The 20,821-nt window shown below is 42.1% G+C and overlaps 1 pseudogene; it reads right to left on the minus strand.

Moving 5' to 3' along the window:
- Nucleotides 1–18,659: 18,659 nt before the first annotated feature.
- LOC134328906 (zinc finger protein 420-like) lies at nucleotides 18,660–20,011 on the minus strand (annotated as a pseudogene).
- Between the last annotated feature and the right edge of the window lie 810 nt (nucleotides 20,012–20,821).

Below are 20,821 nucleotides of genomic sequence, written 5' to 3' on the forward strand. Positions count from 1 at the left end.
TGACTTCATTCAAGAACTGGAGGTCGTCCTGTCATCACTTCAGTTGGAAGCCAAGCTCACAGCATTAAGTGGCCTGTCACGTACAGTTCTCTTCTATTTTTATTTGGGTGTTTGTTGTTACCAATTTTGTCTTAAGTCAGAAAGATGTATTCTAGTCCTGGTAACCAGCCTATTTTAAATACACCAGCGCCATCTGTTGGTAGAGGGAAGGGAAGGAAGAAATTTACACCGATACCTTTTTCTGTTGGTAACTCTGTCAACCATATTGATGTACCTGATCTTGATGAAGTGCCTGTAGCAAGCAATGTTAGCATACCCTCTGCATCTCACAAAAGTAGTGTTCCACGTACTTTAGACCCTGTAACTGCATCCACACCAAACTTAATGCATGACTACTCCGGTTTGGTTGATAGCATGAGCAGCATAATACAGCAACTAGGTCAACAGTTAGCTGATAGCATAATAGCTCACATTCCAGCTCCTAGCCCAACAGCTTCTCATTCTGACAATGCACAAGTAGACTCTAGCCTTAGGTCTCAGTCCATGAACAGTCAGGTTATGGATCTGTCTCAGGTTCATTTAGTCACACCTAGGAAAATTAAAGAACCTCCAACCTTTAAAGGAGATGGCTCAGATGCTGTTTCTATACAAGAATGGGAGGATCTTATGAAAACCTTCATTAAAAGAACCAATATAAGTTTGGGGGAGCAGGCGGAAGAAATCCTTGTGCACCTGCAGGGGAAAGCAAAAGATGTTGTAAGGTTTGGAATTCGTAACAGCAATCTTAACATTCAGAGTAACCCCGATGTAATTTATAGTGTCCTGAGGAAACACTTTAGCTGCACTAAGTATTCTTCCGTTCCTCTGGCTGACTTCTACACAACATTGCCTAAGGACAAGGAAAATCCCTTTGACTACTGGTTAAGACTGAACAAAGCTGCTGACACTGCCACAGAATGTCTGAGCGAACAGGGTAAGACACTAGATAACCCAACATTAGAAGTGACGCGCATGTTTATCAGAAACTGCCCAAGCAAAGACTTAGCCCTTACTTTTAGATCCAAGCCCATTGATAAGTGGTCAGCAGAAGAAGTACAGGAAGTGTTGAATGAATATCATGCCGAAACTAGCTTTTCAGCTGCTGCACCTGTGTTCACTGGAGGGAAGGTGAGCGTTGCTGTAAACAAGGTAGAGGTGGGTCCTAACCCAGTCAATAATTCAAGTGATCAGATTTCACAACAGACGCCAAGCCCAGACCATGCCAGTTTAACTCGTGTTGTGGAGATGCTGGAAAAGATTTTGCTTCGTGGCACTGACGTACAGTCTGGCTTTCGGAGAGGAAATGCCTACAAGCTACCGAGACTTGAAGGCTTTGACAAAACACCTTGTTCAATTTGCAATTATGCCACTCACTCTGCCCTTTCTCACTGCCGTGAAAAGAAACTGTGTTTCCAGTGTCATTCAGCTGGCCATGCACGCCGCAACTGCCCAGTGAAGACAAGCGTTATCCCTCAGCATCAGGAAAACGAACCAGTCTGCACTTCAGGGAGGGCAGCGCAGACAAGCATGATGAGCCTCCCAATGAAAACACAGGATCTGTTGAGTATCACGATTGTGATTCGCTTTCTGAATTAAGCAGTACTAGTTTAGCTTCATCCAAAACTGTCATTTTCCTTGGTTCTCAGAAAATCGCTACAGCTGATAGCTTGTTCTACACACAGGTGACTCTGCACAATGGTCCCAATTTCAGAGCTATGATAGACAGTGGATCAATGGCCTGCACCTTAAGTGAAGCTGCTGAGGCAAGCCTTTTATTACATTGTCAAGTCAAGTCAACTTTATTTATATAGCGCTTTTTACAATATACATTGTCTCAAAGCAACTTTACAAAATCCAGGACCAACAGATACAAAAACCCCTGTTGAGCAAGCCGAGGGCGACTGTGGCAAGGAAAAACTCCCTGAAAATTACAGGAAGCAACCTTGAGAGGAACCAGACTCAGCAGGGCCCATCCTTCTTGGGTGGCCTGGAGGATACTTTAAATAAATACACGATTTACACAAATCATACAAACACAGAATTAAATGATCTAAAAATCATAACTGGTAATAAATAGATAAATAAACAATTAAATAATAATAGAGTTGTTATCCGCTCTAGTCTTCAATAAAGTCTGTAGTGATTTCTTGTCGTTGCAATTACTCCAGACCCGTCACATCTGACAGGAGCAGCATCGTTGTCCCGGCAGTCTCGACTTTAATCCTTAACCTCGGCGGGTAAACAGGTTTCCATCAGAATGCCCTCCTGACATTCTGACATTCTGACATCAACATTGTCCTGACATTATCAAGCAAGTTTCTGAGGATATTGTCATTGTTGGCTGTGGGGGTCACCATGTAACTCCTAAGGGCTTGTATGATCTTGATGTTACTGTCTATGGGTGTAGAATGGTTATTCCTGCACTAGTTGTACCAGGCCAAACAGAGCAGATGATCTTGGGCAGCAATGCAATCAAGCACCTGTTAACGTCCTTGAAAGACACTGATAGTTATTGGAAGTTAATGTCCTTACCATGCAGTGATCAGAATGATGAGCTCTGTCAATTCATGTCTCTGTTGTCCAATACAGAAAGATGGAGGTGTGGTCCTGTTCCTGATAAGGTGGGCACAATACAGGTTAAAAAATGTGTGACGCTTGAACCACAGAGTGAACATCTTGTCTGGGGCAGGTTACCTAATTCGTCTTCAATGTCTGCAGGCAGCACAGTAATTGTTGAACCTACTCAGTCGAAAGCCTGGCCTAAACACATCTTTGTTGGGAGGGTTGTTACACCTTTATGGGGTGATAGATGGGTGCCTGTCAAAGTAATCAATCCCACTAATCACGCCGTAGTTTTAAAGAGAAATGCAAAGATTGCTGATGTTTCCCCCTGTATTGCAGTGGAAGATTTATCCAGTCCCACTGAAGTCCACTGTGGCACGCAGTGCACGCAAAATGTACAGTTACAGCCCAGGTCAGAGGAGGACATGGCACATGTTTTAGAGACGCTGGGATTAATGGATCTGGACTTAAAATCATGTGAGGTGTCACTAGAGTGCAAGGACAAACTGCTTCGACTCATTAAGCAGTATGAATCAGTGTTTTCCAGACACAAAATGGACTGTGGTGAAGCCAAGGGCTTTGTACATCGCATTCACTTGTTTGATGATAAACCTTTCCGATTGCCATACCGACGCATTCCTCCGAGTCATTACGGAAAGCTGAGAACTGCTTTAAATGAAATGGAAGAAAGAGGTATTATACAAAAGTCACACAGTGAATATGCATCACCACTCGTTCTGGTGTGGAAGAAAAACGGTGATCTTAGAATTTGCACTGACTTTAGATGGCTTAATGCTAGAACAGTGAAGGACGCCCACCCACTACCTCATCAAGCAGATTCTTTAGCTGCACTTGGTGGGAACGCATTCTTCTCCACCATGGATCTCACATCAGGCTTTCATAACATTCCGCTACATGAGGACGACAGGAAGTATACTGCATTTTCATCTCCCTTTGGGCTGCATGAATATACTCGTCTTCCTCAAGGTCTGTGTAACAGTCCTGCTACGTTCATGCGTATGATGATGTCTATATTCAGTGATCAGAACTTTACAAGCCTGCTTTGTTACTTAGATGATCTTTTGGTGTTTGGTCCAACTAAAGAGACTGCACTTCAGAGGTTGCAGATGGTGTTCTCCCGTCTTGCAGAACACAACCTAAAATTTGCACCTAAAAAATACAAAAACCCCTGTTGAGCAAGCCGAGGGCGACTGTGGCAAGGAAAAACTCCCTGAAAATTACAGGAAGAAACCTTGAGAGGAACCAGACTCAGCAGGGCCCATCCTTCTTGGGTGGCCTGGAGGATACTTTAAATAAATACACGATTTACACAAATCATACAAACACAGAATTAAATGATCTAAAAATCATAACTGGTAATAAATAGATAAATAAACAATTAAATAATAATAGAGTTGTTATCCGCTCTAGTCTTCAATAAAGTCTGTAGTGATTTCTTGTCGTTGCAATTACTCCAGACCCGTCACATCTGACAGGAGCAGCATCGTTGTCCCGGCAGTCTCGACTTTAATCCTTAACCTCGGCGGGTAAACAGGTTTCCATCAGAATGCCCTCCTGACATTCTGACATTCTGACATCAACATTGTCCTGACATTATCAAGCAAGTTTCTGAGGATATTGTCATTGTTGGCTGTGGGGGTCACCATGTAACTCCTAAGGGCTTGTATGATCTTGATGTTACTGTCTATGGGTGTAGAATGGTTATTCCTGCACTAGTTGTACCAGGCCAAACAGAGCAGATGATCTTGGGCAGCAATGCAATCAAGCACCTGTTAACGTCCTTGAAAGACACTGATAGTTATTGGAGGTTAATGTCCTTACCATGCAGTGATCAGAATGATGAGCTCTGTCAATTCATGTCTCTGTTGTCCAATACAGAAAGATGGAGGTGTGGTCCTGTTCCTGATAAGGTGGGCACAATACAGGTTAAAAAATGTGTGACGCTTGAACCACAGAGTGAACATCTTGTCTGGGGCAGGTTACCTAATTCGTCTTCAATGTCTGCAGGCAGCACAGTAATTGTTGAACCTACTCAGTCGAAAGCCTGGCCTAAACACATCTTTGTTGGGAGGGTTGTTACACCTTTATGGGGTGATAGATGGGTGCCTGTCAAAGTAATCAATCCCACTAATCACGCCGTAGTTTTAAAGAGAAATGCAAAGATTGCTGATGTTTCCCCCTGTATTGCAGTGGAAGATTTATCCAGTCCCACTGAAGTCCACTGTGGCACGCAGTGCACGCAAAATGTACAGTTACAGCCCAGGTCAGAGGAGGACATGGCACATGTTTTAGAGACGCTGGGATTAATGGATCTGGACTTAAAATCATGTGAGGTGTCACTAGAGTGCAAGGACAAACTGCTTCGACTCATTAAGCAGTATGAATCAGTGTTTTCCAGACACAAAATGGACTGTGGTGAAGCCAAGGGCTTTGTACATCGCATTCACTTGTTTGATGATAAACCTTTCCGATTGCCATACCGACGCATTCCTCCGAGTCATTACGGAAAGCTGAGAACTGCTTTAAATGAAATGGAAGAAAGAGGTATTATACAAAAGTCACACAGTGAATATGCATCACCACTCGTTCTGGTGTGGAAGAAAAACGGTGATCTTAGAATTTGCACTGACTTTAGATGGCTTAATGCTAGAACAGTGAAGGACGCCCACCCACTACCTCATCAAGCAGATTCTTTAGCTGCACTTGGTGGGAACGCATTCTTCTCCACCATGGATCTCACATCAGGCTTTCATAACATTCCGCTACATGAGGACGACAGGAAGTATACTGCATTTTCATCTCCCTTTGGGCTGCATGAATATACTCGTCTTCCTCAAGGTCTGTGTAACAGTCCTGCTACGTTCATGCGTATGATGATGTCTATATTCAGTGATCAGAACTTTACAAGCCTGCTTTGTTACTTAGATGATCTTTTGGTGTTTGGTCCAACTAAAGAGACTGCACTTCAGAGGTTGCAGATGGTGTTCTCCCGTCTTGCAGAACACAACCTAAAATTTGCACCTAAAAAATACAAAAACCCCTGTTGAGCAAGCCGAGGGCGACTGTGGCAAGGAAAAACTCCCTGAAAATTACAGGAAGAAACCTTGAGAGGAACCAGACTCAGCAGGGCCCATCCTTCTTGGGTGGCCTGGAGGATACTTTAAATAAATACACGATTTACACAAATCATACAAACACAGAATTAAATGATCTAAAAATCATAACTGGTAATAAATAGATAAATAAACAATTAAATAATAATAGAGTTGTTATCCGCTCTAGTCTTCAATAAAGTCTGTAGTGATTTCTTGTCGTTGCAATTACTCCAGACCCGTCACATCTGACAGGAGCAGCATCGTTGTCCCGGCAGTCTCGACTTTAATCCTTAACCTCGGCGGGTAAACAGGTTTCCATCAGAATGCCCTCCTGACATTCTGACATTCTGACATCAACATTGTCCTGACATTATCAAGCAAGTTTCTGAGGATATTGTCATTGTTGGCTGTGGGGGTCACCATGTAACTCCTAAGGGCTTGTATGATCTTGATGTTACTGTCTATGGGTGTAGAATGGTTATTCCTGCACTAGTTGTACCAGGCCAAACAGAGCAGATGATCTTGGGCAGCAATGCAATCAAGCACCTGTTAACGTCCTTGAAAGACACTGATAGTTATTGGAAGTTAATGTCCTTACCATGCAGTGATCAGAATGATGAGCTCTGTCAATTCATGTCTCTGTTGTCCAATACAGAAAGATGGAGGTGTGGTCCTGTTCCTGATAAGGTGGGCACAATACAGGTTAAAAAATGTGTGACGCTTGAACCACAGAGTGAACATCTTGTCTGGGGCAGGTTACCTAATTCGTCTTCAATGTCTGCAGGCAGCACAGTAATTGTTGAACCTACTCAGTCGAAAGCCTGGCCTAAACACATCTTTGTTGGGAGGGTTGTTACACCTTTATGGGGTGATAGATGGGTGCCTGTCAAAGTAATCAATCCCACTAATCACGCCGTAGTTTTAAAGAGAAATGCAAAGATTGCTGATGTTTCCCCCTGTATTGCAGTGGAAGATTTATCCAGTCCCACTGAAGTCCACTGTGGCACGCAGTGCACGCAAAATGTACAGTTACAGCCCAGGTCAGAGGAGGACATGGCACATGTTTTAGAGACGCTGGGATTAATGGATCTGGACTTAAAATCATGTGAGGTGTCACTAGAGTGCAAGGACAAACTGCTTCGACTCATTAAGCAGTATGAATCAGTGTTTTCCAGACACAAAATGGACTGTGGTGAAGCCAAGGGCTTTGTACATCGCATTCACTTGTTTGATGATAAACCTTTCCGATTGCCATACCGACGCATTCCTCCGAGTCATTACGGAAAGCTGAGAACTGCTTTAAATGAAATGGAAGAAAGAGGTATTATACAAAAGTCACACAGTGAATATGCATCACCACTCGTTCTGGTGTGGAAGAAAAACGGTGATCTTAGAATTTGCACTGACTTTAGATGGCTTAATGCTAGAACAGTGAAGGACGCCCACCCACTACCTCATCAAGCAGATTCTTTAGCTGCACTTGGTGGGAACGCATTCTTCTCCACCATGGATCTCACATCAGGCTTTCATAACATTCCGCTACATGAGGACGACAGGAAGTATACTGCATTTTCATCTCCCTTTGGGCTGCATGAATATACTCGTCTTCCTCAAGGTCTGTGTAACAGTCCTGCTACGTTCATGCGTATGATGATGTCTATATTCAGTGATCAGAACTTTACAAGCCTGCTTTGTTACTTAGATGATCTTTTGGTGTTTGGTCCAACTAAAGAGACTGCACTTCAGAGGTTGCAGATGGTGTTCTCCCGTCTTGCAGAACACAACCTAAAACTTGCACCTAAAAAATGCTCCTTCCTTAGACAATCTGTGAGGTTTCTTGGCCACATCATATGTGAGGATGGTGTTCAAACAGACCCAGAGAAGGTTAAGGCCATTAATGACATCCAGGCAACTGACCTCATGGAAGCTGACATGAAAACACCATGTGCAAAGAAAATCAGGTCATTTTTAGGTATGGTCATGTATTATCAGCACTTTATTGAGAGATGCTCTGCAAAGGCCAAGCCCCTTTTCAAGCTCACTGCTGAACCAGGCAAACATAACTCTGGGAAGGGAGGGCGAAATGCACCTAAGAAGGCAGGACACATCAAATTGTCTCCTTCTGATTGGTCTACAGCAGAGGTCACTAACAGGCGGACTGCGGTCCGGATCCGGACCCAGAAGCTGTCCCATACGGACCCGGACCTACAGCCAAAACAGAAAGTTATTATTTGAAACCTGACGGAGCGCTTCTATTTTAACCGGCGCAGCTTTTGTAGTCTTTACGGTAGCGGTTTAGCGGATGAGAAAACGCACAGACCAATCACGTGACACCCCTCAGCCAATCAAGTCTGTGCATTCCAGCCGGTAAACACTGCGACTCTACAGTGCAGACAGATGAGAGAGTTAGAGGCGAGTTACATGTGGAAAGACGGTGGAAAGAAAAAGAAAGATAGCGAACGTAGAAAAAACGAAGGGAGAGATACAGACGACTGTGCAGGAGAAAGTTGAGAAAAAGACGAGTGAGACAGAAGACAAATGGCGCTCTCCAAAAAAGAAACGTGTACAGCAAAAATACAGCATTTAATCCGTGATGGAGAGACTCATTTCTGTTCTTACTTCCCACTGGAGCACAATTTATTTTTATTTTCTCTTAATTTGATAAGAGAAAGGTTTGATAAGATGGGGCGGCCCGGGTCCTCTCTGTGTGGAGTTTGCATGTTCTCCCCGTGTTCGCGTGGGTTTACTCCAGGTGCTCCGGTTTCCTCCCACAGTACAAAGACGTGCAAGTGAGGTGAATTGGAGACACTAAATTGTCCATGACTGTATTCGATATAAACTTGTGACCTGATGAACCTTGTGTAATGAGTAAATACTGTTCCTGTCATGATGTAACCAAAGTGTAAAACATGACGTTAAAATCCTAATAAACAAACAGACATCTGATTTGACAGTCAGTTATTGATTACATGCAGATGTTGATACAACTACTAGGCTATTTATATATAATATACATCAATATATATGTTATATATACTGTATATATATATATATATATATATATACAGTATATATATATAGTTAAACATTCCGGACCTTTGCTTTAAGAAATTTTCTCTAACTGGACCTCTTTACATTTTAGTTGAATACCCCTGGTCTACAGAATGTCAAGAGGCATTCGAGTCTCTGAAACTTGACATCGTGACAAGTGTCACTCTGGCCCATCCTAACTTCAATGAGCCTTTCATTTTGGCTGTGGACGCTTCATTTGATGGAATCGGAGCTGTCCTCTCTCAAATGTCACCTGGTGCAAAAATAGCTAGACCCGTGGCTTTTGTGAGTAAAACACTGTCCAGATCTCAGATTAACTACCCTGCACATAGGCTTGAATTTCTTGCGCTAAAATGGGCGATTTGTGACAAATTTAGCCATTGGCTAAAAGGCAGACACTTCATAGTTTGGACTGACAACAACCCCTTAACATATATTCTGACCAAACCTCGACTTGACGCATGTGAACAATGGTGGATATCTAAGCTTGCTTCCTACAGCTTTGACCTGAAGTACATACCTAGTCCCAAGAATGTTGTTGCTGATGCCTTAGATCGGGAGCCATTTGTTCAGTCGTGCGTCAGTCATCGCCTGGTATCAGAGCCCTATACTGCTCTTCTCAACCAAGTTAATGGTGTGAGTGGTGGAACTGTCCAAGACGCCTTCAGGTTCTCCAACAACTGTCAAGTGGTTCAGAACTCAAGTGATAATTCAGCTGAAGGGATGGTGGATGAACCTACACTGCCTGTTGCAGAGGGCTCAATAGCAGCAGGTGAGATTGATGCCTTGTTCAGTGCACAGTGTACTGGTGGTGTGAGTCAAATGATTGGAACAGGCCCAAATGTTCCTACACTTCAGAAGGAAGATCCGAGCACTACTCTTCCACAAAGCCGACTGCTCACTATGCAAGAGCAAGATGGCGCTATAGGCAGAGCCATGTTTTACGGGCAGAGACACAAGCGTCCCACCAAGCGTGAGCGAGCTGCTGAGCCTCGTAGTGCCATCAAGCTTCTTAGACATTGGAAGAAATTTACCATTAGGAATGGTATGTTGTATAAGACAAGAAAAGACCATCGCACAAACAAGAAGCTTTTCCTGTTTGTAGTCCCTGACTCTTTGAAACAAGAGGTTCTACGTGGCCTACATGATGCAGCGGGTCACCAAGGTCAGTCTCGCACACTGTCCCTAGCCAGGCAAAGATTTTTTTGGAGTGGCATGGAGCGTGATGTTATGAACCATGTTAAGTCCTGTGACCGATGCATTGTGGGAAAGACACCAGAACCACATGCTTGTGCTCCACTCACAAACATCACTACCACTGAGCCAGTGGAACTAGTCTGCATAGACTTTTGGACTGCAGAGCAAGGTAATAAGTCTGTGGATGTGCTTGTCGTTACAGATCACTTTTCCAAGATGGCACACGCTTTTCCTTGCAAGAACCAATCTGCTAAACAAGTTGCACGGCGTCTTTGGAATGACTTCTTTCTCGTTTATGGTTTTCCAAAGCGCATTCATTCTGACCAAGGTGCCAATTTCGAAAGCAAACTCATAAAAGAACTACTTGAGATGGCTGGAGTTCAAAAGTCACACACAACGCCTTATCATCCTATGGGGAATGGCATTACAGAAAGATTTAACAGGACACTTGGCAATATGATCAGGTCTTTGCCTTCACAGTCCAAAGCAAAGTGGCCCAACATGCTGAATCTTTTGACTTTCTGTTACAACTGCACAGAACACGAAACCACTGGGTTTGCGCCATTCTATCTTATGTTTGGGAGGATTCCTAGACTTCCCATTGACGTCATGTTTCAGCATGCCGTTGACAGCAATGGTGACATAGTCAGTCATCTTGAGTTTGTGACTCATCTAAAGAGAGACTTGCATGAGGCAGCTCAAATTGTGCAAAAGAACACCGTCAAAGAGCAGACACGTCATGCTAAGCTGTATGACAAGAAGGTGAAAGGTTCTCCCTTGGCAGTTGGGGATAGAGTGCTTCTTGCCAACAGAGGTGAAAGAGGGAAGCGTAAGATTGCAGACAAATGGGAGTCAACCCCATATGAAGTCATGTCTGTGAGACCAGCCATCAATGTCTACAGAGTTAGAGATTCTCTGACAGGCAAAGAAAAGGTTGTACACAGGAACCTTATGCTACCTGTTAATTTCTTACCTCTGGATGGTAATGTAGATGCGCAGTCTGATGATAAGACTTCCATTAATGAACAAGATGCTGCTGTGCCTAATGAGGTAGAAGGAAGCGGTGATCGTACAATGTCATGGCTCATGCAATGTGATGATGATGGTGAATCACATGTGAATGATGACACAGAGCGTCAGTGCTTACCAGACCAACTCGATGAAGCACCTGACACAGCGTCTTCCTTTGACTCTTCACTTAGTATTTCTAACCAGTCAGCTAGCAGTCATCATAGTGTTGACAATGTTAACAACTCGCCTCAGTCATCCCTTGTTTCTCTTGATCACGTTCAGTCACATTCAGACACATCACACTCTCAGGAACTTGTGATCTGCACACAGCCTACTACAGCTTGCACTAGGGTTGGTAGAATCGTTAGACCTCCCAATCGTCTTATTTGTGAGATTTTTAGCTTTGCATAGCTCGAATTCTACTGTCAGTACTTTGTTTACTTTTACAGTACTTTGTTTACTTTTCTGAAGGATGTACTTTCAGTATATATCAGTATATATCTCCGGTTTTGGGTACGCTGTGCGCTTGTGTTGCTGATGCTCCATTTTCGGTTTCTCATAGCTGGATTTTCTTTTCTTTTTTTCTTTTTTTCACTCTTTTTCGGATATTTCTCAGTTTTTTTTGCTGTTTTTCATGTAGCTTGGTACTTAACGGCGATACCGCTGTGATACCGCTGCCGCTACTGTTTGTTTACGTGGGCATGCTGCTATTTCGTGCGGCTGAAGTAGCGGCTGAAGTAGCAGTTCTACCAGTTTTACCAGCTATGGCCCTTTTATTTTTCATCTCTGCTGCAACTGACATCATCTGATGACCACTGCTACCTGCTGAGTAGCCAGCTGCTGCGCTTCCTCTCAGTTAACCTCGCCGGTGACTGTGCTTGGCTGTCTGGCTGCGAGCCTTCTCCTAGGACGTCCTGCATAAGCCTCAACTGTGGTGAGTGGGTCATCTCTCGTTCACTCGTTTGTGTGCTGTCAGCTTTCCCTCAGTTATATCGCTAGCTGAGCGACTGTTTGATTGTATGTGGGTACTTGCCACTAGGTCGGCTAACGTAGTTTTTCCAGATTTTGCCATCAGCTACTTTCACCTGTGTAGTGTGACTGTGAGGTTGTGCTGCTGCTGCAAACTCTTTTTTGCTTAATTTCTGTTTTGAACTGTTATTTTGGCTACTGACCTTTCATATATGGTGCATTATGCCATCTGCTGGCTTTATGCTCTTCGCCATCTCCGTTTTTTCATTGTTTGGTCACTCCATTGCAATTCTTGGAATCCCAGACTGCAATAACTACGCTGCTTCCTCCGATGGCTACTTCCATGTTTATTCTTCAACTGAACTTCTTCACCTACGATCCTGCTATCACCTTGATTCTGCAACTTATAGCTTCTGCCGTAGTATTGGAATTCTACGGCGCCCACGCTATATTCATCGCGGCCGTAGGAGGCATCACTCTCAACGTGCGACCCTGTTTCACAGCTATCAATCTTCTGTCTCGGCTATTCCAGTCATCTGGTCTACGGTTCGCCGGCCTAAGAAGAGCTCCAAGTGGTCATCGCAGCGTGCGGCTCCGAGGGTCCTTCGCGAGTTTCCTCGATCTGCCACATCCTCGTCACCGCATATACCCTCCCAGTCCACAACATCCCAAAATAGACTGTTTACCCTCGCACTTTTCAACTGTCGATCACTTTCGGACAAAGCTGCCTTAATCTGTGATCGCATTGCTCATTACCATGTTGATCTCCTGTTCCTCACCGAGACTTGGCAATTGCCAGACGAATACTTTCATCTGAACATTGCTACACCATCTGGTTTTAGACATTTCTCGTCACCAAGATTAACTGGTAGGGGGGGAGGTCTAGCTGTGTTTTTTCCTAACAGTGTCAATGTAAGGCTATGCGAGTCCCAGTTGGTCTCGTCTTTCGAGTACATGATCGTTAAGATCCTCGGTCGTATCACAACATATATAGTATTGGTATACCGTCCTCCCAAGAACTCTATCTCTGTATTTATGTCTGAGCTGGCTGAAGTTCTAAATTTCATCAGTGCAACCTCTACTTCCATAGTCCTGTTGGGTGACTTTAACATCCATCTCGACGTTAACTCTTCCCCCGCTGCCGCAGACTTTTTGTCACTGTTGAATTGTTTTGATCTCCAGCAGTATGTAACTTTTCCAACACCTAAACAAGGCCACATTTTAGATCTCATATGTGCAACTGGCAATGTTGTCAGTAATGTGTCTGGTCATATTACTGGTGTCTCTGACCATCTTTTTATTACTTTCTGTCTCTCTCTTCCTATTACCAAATCCTCTCCGAAGACATTAATTTCCTATCGAAATTATTCTGCTATCAGTCCTCAATCCCTCATGGCTACTCTGGAACACTCAAACTTTACCAGTATTACTTCTGTAGGCTTACTGGTGGAGGCTGTCTCACTTTACCATCAATCGATCGCATCTGCCATTGAGGTCCTAGCTCCGGTGAAAACCAGGTATGTTCCACGGTCCCACTCCTCTCCCTGGTTCTCCCCGGAACTACGTGTATTAAAAACTACTGGTAGACGGTTAGAGCGTCTATACAGGAAAACCAGGTCATCCGTGCATTCCATTGCTTTTTCTGCTCACCTAGACAAATATAAAGCGGCACTTAATGCTGCTCGAACTACTTACCTTACTGATAAATTTAAGATAGCAGGACAAGACCCCTCTCACTTATTTTCTACTGTCAAGAGGCTACTGCATCCCCCATCTGACTCTTCTCCCGCTTCACGGGAGCTTTGTAATTCTTTTTTGACATTTTTTGAGGATAAGGTCTCTACTATTTATAAGACTTTATCAAATTCTACAAATCAAACTCTGTTTACTGTTCCTTCACTCTCTTCTCCTAGTTCTCTGTCATCTTTCACTGCTGTCGATTCTTCTGCTATTTTAAAGATCTTGGCCGCTTCAAAGCCCACTACCTCATTTCTTGACCCCGCTCCTACTTATCTTCTGAAATCCTGTGACTCGCTCTTAGCTGCTCCTATCTGTCATCTTGTCAATCTCTCACTCTCTTCTGGTTCTGTCCCTTCTGATCTTAAAACTGCCGCTGTCACTCCCATCCTAAAGAAACCGGGTCTGGACAGATCTGTGTTAAACAACTTCAGACCAATCTCGAATCCTCCATTCCTTTCTAAGGTTCTCGAAAAAGTCGTAGCTTCTCAGCTTCTTGACTTTATGAGCACAAATAATCTGTTTGAAACTTTCCAGTCAGGTTTTCGTTCCCAACACAGTTCTGAGACTGCTCTACTCTATGTGCTGAACGATCTAATACGTTCCTCGGACTCTGGTTTTGTCTCGTCTCTTCTTCTTCTAGATCTCTCTGCTGCCTTCGATACGGTTAACCACAACATCCTTCTGTCTCGTCTGTCTGATATTGGGATTTCTGGCATTGTACTCTCCTGGTTCAAATCCTATCTATCTGACAGGCATTTTTTCATTCGCTTGGATAATCATGTTTCCGACACTGCTTTGGTGAAACAAGGGGTACCGCAAGGCTCTGTACTGGGGCCTCTTCTTTTCATTATTTATATCATTCCACTTGGTTCCATCATACGCAGACATGGTCTTAACTTTCACTGCTACGCAGACGATACCCAACTCTACCTTGCCTTCAAACCATCCATCTCTTTTCCTCCCGCCTCGCTCACCTTGTGTATCCAGGAACTTCAATCCTGGCTGCATTCAAATTTCTTGCTGCTTAATCCCCTTAAGACTGAGCTTCTTTACGTGGGCACTAAAACTTCACTTTCCTCTTTCACAAACTCTCCCCTCCTCATTGGGAATGTTTCCATCACACCTTCCAGCTGTGTACGCAATCTTGGTGTTCTGTTTGACCCTCTGCTTTCATTCGGTCCTCATGTGAAATCACTATCCAAATCAGCCTTCCTTCAGCTTCGCAATATTACTCGTCTCCGTCCATATCTTTCATTTGAGGTGGCGGAAACACTGATACACGCTTTTGTCACCAGCCGTTTGGACTACTGCAATTCTTTATTGCACGGACTTCCCGCCAAAACCCTCCGTCCCCTGCAAACCATACAAAATGCAGCTGCTCGGGTCCTGACATTTACCCGAAAGTTTGACCACATCACCCCTGTTTTGGAAGAACTACATTGGCTGCCAATTTCCATGCGCATTAAATATAAAATTCTGGTCATGACTTTTAAAGCACTTCATGGTCTCGCTCCCGCCTATCTTACTAAACTCCTCACACGCCACACACCATCACGCAGACTAAGGTCATCAGACAAAAATCAGCTCTCTGTTCCTAGATTTAGGATGTCCACTATGGGTGGCAGGTCCTTCAGCGTTGCCGCCCCAACACTCTGGAACTCTCTGCCCTCGACTCTTCGCTCTATTTCTTCTTTTTCTGCTTTCAAGTTTTAGTTCAAGAGGTGTATAGGGCATCTTTTGTGTCTGTGTTGAGTAAGGGGCTAGGTACCACTTCTTGCTCACACACTCCTTTAAGGAGAATTTTTCTAATTGACTTGCAAACAGATATGTTCCATAGTGTACACATTTTGTTGTATTTCTTTCTTTCGTCAGTTATGTCACGACAGTTTTTTTCTCTCGCTTTGTCATAATGTTTCACCCATTTGCCAGAATTTCAGGCGGGTGTATGTAACAGTGTAAAAAGATGCTTATGTTTATGTGTATAGTTATGAAATTCTTGCAAATGAGTTTAGCGCCATCTTTTGGTCACATGCCGCCAGCACGTTTTTCTATATAACCAGTTGAATGCTGGGAGATCCACAGCAGATAGACGGAGCAGTGCTGTGGGCTGGCTGATCATTCTTTGTAATATCTATGTGGTTGCTGAACTCATTGCAGGCAGATGAATAAAGAAACCCTTCATCCACCAACCAGTGTCATGTGATAAAGGACAGGACGAGACACTAAAGGTCACACACGCACGCGTGCACTCAGGTGACACAGTCTTTTCCCGATCGTGTATTAAATCCGTTATCTGATATACAATCTAGCGCACTGTGTAGGGAACATAAATCAATTGTCTAATATACTGTCTAGTGCTCTAAGTAGGAAACATAAATCTATGACCGAATATACAATTTAGTGCACTATGTAGGGAACATAATTAATTATGTAATCCACTATCTAGTGCACTATGTAAGGAACACAAATCATCATCTAGTTATACTTTCTAGTGCACTATGTAGTGAAAATGGATTCGTTATCTAATACACTATCTAGTGCACTTTGTAGGGAACATAAATTCATATCTAAAATACTACATAGTGCACTATGTAGGGAACATAAATCCGTTATCTGATATACAATTTAGTGCACTATATAGGGAACCTAAATCCGTTAAATAATGCGCTACCTAAAACATTATGTAAAAAACATAAGTCTATTATCTAGTACACTATCTAGTGTAAGCACTAAGTAAGGAACATAAATTCTTTTCTAATATACAATCTAGTGCACTATGTAGGGAACATAAATCTATTATCTTGCACACGATCTAGTGCACTATGTAGTACACATTAATTTGACGCGAACAGTTAGCTTAGTAGCTCATTTAGCAGCTCCTAAAAGTTCTGTTATCACCCATATCCTTTGGTGTGTGCGAGAGGTTTTTTATGTTTTTTTGAGGAGGGGGGGGGGGGGGGGGGGTTGTCTGATGTGCCAACATACCTGAGAAAAATGTTAATGTTTCCAATACATCTGAATATCAACAATACAATATCAATACAGAATATCAACAAACTACCAATGCTAAGTGTAATTAGCAATATAATATCAATATGGAGACTTTTTAACGAATGTACCAACAGAACTGAGGAAAATTTTATATCCTTGTAATGACGTCATTGATCACGCAGTCATCCCATCTGCACTTTACTTTTATACACAAGCACGCTACAAAAGCGAATTCAGCTCACCTAAAGATGCACACATTGCAGCTCATTGTGAGAGAGAAAGGAGAAGGTCTGTTCAGACGCCATAAATAGGACTGTGAATGTAAGTGATTCTGGTGGTAAAGAATCCCAGTAGTCCTGGTGAACATTTTCACCCAGCTTGTAAATATTGTATATATGTTTGTAAATAGTATTGAGTAACTTGGAGCACCTGTAAATAGTGAAAGTAAACACGTCTGGTTGGAACAGAAGTCCCTTGTGCAGTGGTTTTCCTCGCTCCTGTCCTTGACAGCTATGACTATGCAGTTCACAACATCACAATCCTCAATGGAGCTGAACACAGAATTCCAGTAATCAATCAATGCTAAGTGTAAAAATTGATATATTATGATATCACTAGCTGTTCACCCCTTCCCCAGCGTGAACGTGAAGGATGCATTGTGTGAAATATATGGAGCTATATAGGAATAAGGTTCAACATGTAGATATTTTATTAACAAACAAGTAATAACAAGCAAAATACATAAATGACCATATGAAAACATCAGATTGTACCAAACTAATTGTACCAAGTTATATAAGCCTAACCATGAAAATGTGTGAAAAAAGTTATATAAGTAACATCTGCGGCAACATATAAAAAAAATAATAAATTTTAATACATTTATTGGCGCCTTTGAAAACACTCAAGGACACCTATAAATACAAAACATCTGTACATAATTAATGACAAAGATTAAGGGTAGGCTAGTTTAAAGAAGTACGTTTAAGGTATGTTTTGAAACTAGGGAATGAATCAATGGTGCGAATGTCAGGAGGGAGAGAGTTCCAGAGATGTGGGGCAGAGTAGCCCCAATAGTAGACAGACCAAAGGAGTAGATAATTGGACAGATGAAGATCTGAGTGTACAGCAAGGAGTGTAGACATGAAGAAGATCAGAGAGATATGGAGGTGCTAAATTATGGAGGAGCTTTGAATGTAAGGAGGAGGATTTTAAATATGATGTGATACTGGACAGGAAGCCAGTGAAGCTGCTTGAGAACTGGAGTAACATGTTGAGTGGAAGGTTCTAGAGATAATACGAGGGGCAGAATTCTGAACTAACTGAAGTTTATGTATAGCTTTATGAGGTAGACCAAAAAGGAGAGAGTTACAATAATCAATTCGGGATGTGACCAGGGCATGAACAAGAACAGCAGCACTTCTAGGAGAAAGGAATGGACGTAGATGATTTATGATACGTAAATGGAAATAAGCAGATCGTGTGATATTGTTAATATGTGCATGAAATGAAAGATTGTGAGTGGAAGAAGAGACGAGTTCTCTATCATCACTGAGAATTTGTTAGAATTAGAAATAGAATATTTAAAAAATAACAGAGGCCCCAGGACAGAGCCCTGAGGGACACATAACAGGAGATGACTGTGAATGAAAGTTTCTGAGTTGAACATACTGTACACGTCCAGAAATGTATGAAGAAAACCAATCAAGCACAGTAAGTAAGCATCACTAAGACCAATAAATGCTAGCTGATCCAATATCTTTTTTTTTCCAATTCACTTCCACTATTAGCTGATAGCATTCACTTACATCAGGCTCTAAACCTCCTGGTTCTACCCATTATTCACTCCACTACAGATAATCACATATTGTTTTTCAGTAATAGTTTAACCTAAAGATTTATACTTTTATTATTACTATTTTCTTTAATAATGTAATAAGTTAATAACTTAATAATTATGTAATTTTATGTTTTATGTGTTAAAAGTTCAATAAATATTTGAATGATTCAGAATATAGCGCTGTGAATTTGATTCCCTGAGTGAGAGAAATAATCGACCTAACAAACTGATCTGTTATAAATCTGGATTTCCTGGTAATTTCCCTAAAAACTGACAGTGGTGCCCTGTAATTAATTATTAGCTATTAATTTATTAATTTAGCTTGTTTGGTACAATCTGATATGTCACACTTGTGTCTAAACACTGATAAATGAGCAAAGCAGCTCCAACACTGACAGCATCATTTCTGTGAAATGTGAATGCACTGGTGTTTTTTAAGATATTCCTGTCTATTAAAGCTCTTCTTACACTCTGAGCACTGATATGGTTTTACTCCAGTGTGAATGCGCTGGTGTATTTTGAGAGTACTCTGTTGATTAAAACTCTTTCCACACTGTGAGCACTGATACAGTTTCTCTCCAGTGTGAATGTGCTGGTGTCCTTTGAGACCACTCTGGAACCTAAAGCTCTTTCCACACTGTGAGCATTGATACGGTTTCTCTCCAGTGTGAATGCGCTGGTGTATTTTGAGATTACTTTGTGTAATAAAACTCTTTCCACACTGTGAGCACTGATACGGTTTCTCTCCAGTGTGAATGCGCTGGTGTTTTTTGAGATCACTCTGTTCAATAAAACTCTTCCCACACTGTGAGCACTGATACGGTTTCTCTCCAGTGTGAATGCGCTGGTGTGATTTGAGATGACTCCGATAATTAAAACTCTTTCCACACTGTGAGCACTGATACGGTTTCTCCCTAGTGTAAATGTGCTGGTGTTTTTTAAGTTGACTCTGACAATAAAAACTCTTTCCACACTGTGAGCACTGATATGGTTTCTCTTCAGTGTGAATGTGCTGGTGTCTTTTAAGTTGACTCTGACAATAAAAACTCTTTCCACACTGTGAGCACTGATACGGTTTCTCTCCAGTGTGAATGCGCTGGTGTTCTTTGAGAGCACACTGTGTATTAAAACTCTTCCCACACTGTGAGCACTGATATGGTTTCTCTCCAGCGTGAATGCGCTGGTGTTTTTTGAGATTACTCTGTTGATTAAAACTCTTTCCACACTGTGAGCACTGATACGGTTTCTCTCCAGTGTGAATGCGCTGGTGTATTTTGAGAGCACTTTGATGATTAAAACTCTTTCCACACTGTGAGCACTGATACGGTTTCTATCCAGTGTGAATGCGCTGGTGTATTTTAAGTTGACTCTGACAATTAAAACTCTTTCCACACTGTGAGCACTGAAATGGTTTCTCTTCAGTGTGAATGTGCTGGTGTCTTTTGAGTTGACTCTGACAATAAAAACTCTTTCCACACTGTGAGCACTGAAATGGTTTCACTCCAGTGTGAATGTGCTGGTGTTTTTTCAGATCATTTTGTTTATTAAAACGCTTTCCACACTCTGAGCACTGATATGGTTTCTCTCCAGTGTGAATGCGCTGGTGTCTTTTAAGAGCACCCCGGGTACTGAAGCTCTTCCCACACTGTGAGCAGACGTTTCCTTCTTCCTGTGTGGGACTGAGAGACGTGTTAATGCTGACAGTACCAGAGGACGTTTGCTGATTACTGGAGCTTCTGGTGGGCGTCAGATCCTCATGTTCAGTCTTAATCTTCACCAGAGTCTCATATTTAACATGGTTGCAGCTCTTGATGTGATTGTGGAGGTGATTTTGGGTTGTAGAGGAACGTGGACACGAGGAGCAGCAGAAATCCTTGTTCAGTTCTGAAGCAGAAAATAATCAAATACATTTATAACATTATAAATAATAAAATACATTTATAACATTATAAATAATCAAATACATTTATAACATAAATAATCAAATACATTTATAACATTATAAATCATCAAATACATTTATAACATTATAAATCATCAAATACATTTATAACATTATAAATCATCAAATACATTTATAACATTATAAATCATCAAATACATTTATAACATTATAAATAATAAAGATTGTTAGTAAATGTTAAACTGAGATCTGATGCTAAAGTCCTGTAACGTGATTCATCCTGTATTCATCATTTCCTGCTCACACTGATCTGCATGAGCACAATACAAGCTTTCACTGTATGATGCTTCATCCCAGCTGCCTCTGATTCTATTCAATCAAAATCTTATTTTACTCAAGATA

The sequence above is a fragment of the Trichomycterus rosablanca genome, chromosome 15 (genome assembly GCF_030014385.1).
Source record: "Trichomycterus rosablanca isolate fTriRos1 chromosome 15, fTriRos1.hap1, whole genome shotgun sequence".
NCBI classification, from domain to species: domain Eukaryota; kingdom Metazoa; phylum Chordata; class Actinopteri; order Siluriformes; family Trichomycteridae; genus Trichomycterus; species Trichomycterus rosablanca.